Genomic DNA, 3,244 nt, shown 5'->3' on the forward strand with positions numbered 1-3,244 from the left:
TGCGTCCGAGGACCCCGGTCCCCGCCCACGCTGGGAGGCGGGGGCGGGAGACCGCGGGTTCGGGGCCGGAGGCCGCACCCCTGCCTTCCGCACACCCCGGCAGGCGGGGCGGAAGAGAGGCGAGGAGCCCGCGGACAGAACGAGAAGAGCGGTCCCGTCCCCCAGGAACGTCCGTCCCTCGTCTGGCACGGCTTAGGCCCAGCCCAGCGGAGCGTGGCACCACCACATCAATCGGTTGACCCACCCAGCCTAAAGCCACGGCGGGGGAGGCCCGCAGGGGAGGCACGGCGAAGACCCGTCACACGGAGGCCCGCTTCCGCCTCGCCGGCGCCCCTTCGTCTCGGGCAAAGAGCAGCCAGCCACCCCAGAACGAGAACGCCTGACACGGGGCACAGAGCCTGTGGGGTGGGGTCGTGCCGGCCACTCACCACCGGGTGCCTGCAGCGGGGGCAGCGCACAGGGTCGAGCACCCGACGCCACCTGGCCCCGCCGCCCTCGGGCTCAGCCAGAGGCCGGAGGCGGCACCGCGGGTCGGGGCAGCCGGACGCGCACGCAAGAGCCGGCGCGCAGGCCCAAGCGGGCAGCTCAAGCGGCAAGGACCGAGCCGGGCGTCAGACAGCCGCCCCCAGCCCGGAGTCCTGCCCGCGTCCGGAGCCCCAGCGTCTATCGGCGACAGACGCAGAAGAACACCGTGTCAGCACCTATCTGGTGGCAAAAAGGCCCCATTTCCGGCGGAAGAAATCATCGCGCCCGACAGCGGGGCCCACCCACGAGGTTCACGGGGGCCCCCGGAACCTCGGTCCGGCCACCTGCCCCCAACACTTCCCCATCCACACTTGCCCCGGAGCGCCCGGGGCCACCTGGTCGACCCGGGGATGGAGGGGTGGCAGAGTGGGCCGGGGACACGGGGGAGAGGGAGCGGGCTGGGGACGCCCTCCCCGGTCCCCCCACGCGGGCAGGCACCGGTCCATCCGAGTCTCCGGGCCAGGACTTGGTTCCAAGAAAGAAACACAGCACCCCTCCGAGCCGCCTCCGATGAGCGGGCCCCATGAGGGACCACGCCCGGGCCCGGGAGCCCCTCCCCGGGCCACCCAGTATGGCTCGCGCCAGTCCCCACCTCCCGGCCCGGACTCGGGGTGGAGAGCGGAGGGGGGAGACAAAGTCGCGTCCGACGACCGGGACCCACGCGGGCACGCTGACAGGCCGGGTGCACCCTCGCCGGCCACCTGCGCGAGCAGGGGCCGGTCCGTCCACGTCTCCGGACCCATCGGGACTTGAACCCATTTCTCCAGGGAGACGCCCGGAGCCCACGGGGCAACGCACCCAGGCCCGGGCCAGCCTCTCCGGGTCACCGCTGGCGGCCCAGGCCGGTCCTCACCTCTGGAGTCCGGCTCGGAAAACCATCGGCCCGAAAGCATCTGACGACCGGGACGCACGCGCGTCCACCACCGAGCCCGTGGCGGCCTCCACCGGCCTCAACGCTCGGCCCGAGCCGGTCCCCACCTCCGGAGCGGGACGCGGGGGGCACCGGGAAAGGGAGGTGGGGGGGGTCGGGGAACGAACGCTCCCAAGGGCGGCCCAGGAGAAGGCCGGGCCACCAAGTCCCAGGCGCTCCGGGCGCGGCAGACCCTCTCCTCTCCCACCGCGGCGGCACGACCCGACATGGGTTCCCGCGGCCGGAGGGGCACGGGCGCATGCTGGTCGACCCGGCCAGGCGGCCCCTCAGCCCCGGCTCGGGAGCGCGGCGGCAGTCACAGCCCCATAGATCTGCAGGCCCAATCTCAGGCGACAGCAGGAGGCGCCTACGCCTCGGCGCCACCGGGGCTGCCAGCACCAGCGTCGCCCGCCTCCCGGAACTCTGCTTCGGGCCCGGCGGCTGAGTCACAGCCCTCGACAAGGTCGCCGGAGCTCCGGAGGGAAGGGACAATATAAAAGCGGCCGCCAGGTGGCGCCCGACAACCGGCTCGAACGTCCCCGGGCCGGATCCCGGTCGCCGGCCGGCCACCGAGGACGCCGGAGCGCCGGGCCGCCCAAACGCCCGAGCTCCTCCCGGAGCGGGGCGGGCGTCCCGCGCGGCCCCGAGGGGTCCGCCTCGGAGCTAGCTCCCGGCCCGACACGACACGACACGACACGACACGGCGCGTCCCGATCCCCGGCAGCACACGGGGGCGGGGGTAGCTGGCAAGATGCCGCCGGGAGGCTGCCTGGAAGGGGACGCGATTCCAGGCCATGGGGGGGGGGGGGGCGCGGGGAATTCCACGGAGACGCCCACAGTGCCACAAGCGAGATCCCCAGCTCCCCGGAGGGTGAGAGGGAGGGAGGGAGGGAGGGAAGGCGGGGACCAGCGAAACGAAACCAGGCAAGCGCTCAGAGAACGACGCAGGAACTCATCCCTTCTGGCACGGGGAAGGGCTTTGGAAAGCTGATACGCAGAGCCCGGAAGCTAGAAACGAAAGTAAACATACACTCTGGCCCCACACAAATGGAAACAAACATCTATTTCCGCACAGACCGCGACAAAGTCCAAAGAGAACACATGGGTGCGTGGGTGGGGAACATGCCCTTGAGGTCAGAACGTGGATTTCAAAATGGACTGACCACAGTCACCGGCGGGCGGGGGCAGGGGGGCGGGGAGCAGCGAGTCAACAGCCATCCACTAAAGAAACCGCGTTCCAGGACATCTACACAATGCAACGTGGTGAGTGTGCGTGCGTGCGTGCGTGCGTGCGTGCGTGTGTGTGTGCGCGCGCGCGCGCGCGCGTGCGTGTGAGAGAGAGATTTACAGTAAAGGTTCACAGTGACCTGTCGTCCCACCAAAATCAAACCAAGCCAAACTACCAAAAAGTCAAAGTCAAGCTCTGGGACTGCTGTGGCCCTTCAAGGAGTACGTAAAGGCACACACACATGTACGTGTATGCACACGTGTACACGTACAGACACACACACGTGTACACGTACACACACACACGCATCTGAAAACCTCAAGCATGTCCCATAAGAGGTTCCTGTCCAAAACAGGGCAAGGCCTCATGCAACGCAGCCCCCCCAGAACAAGCAACCCGATGGGGAAAGTGGGCAGGAGGCCTGAACAGAGCAGACCAAGACCAGGCATTTTCATCCACAAGGAAACAAAGCCAGAAAAAACCAACAGAAAACAACGCCCACAAAGGAAACAAAGCAACAAGGACGACGACCCCCACCACTCCAACAGCAACCGCAACACAGTTTTCCACTGTCAACAAAG

This window comes from Hippopotamus amphibius, chromosome 15 (assembly GCF_030028045.1).
Source record: "Hippopotamus amphibius kiboko isolate mHipAmp2 chromosome 15, mHipAmp2.hap2, whole genome shotgun sequence".
Classification (NCBI taxonomy): Eukaryota; Metazoa; Chordata; class Mammalia; order Artiodactyla; family Hippopotamidae; genus Hippopotamus; species Hippopotamus amphibius.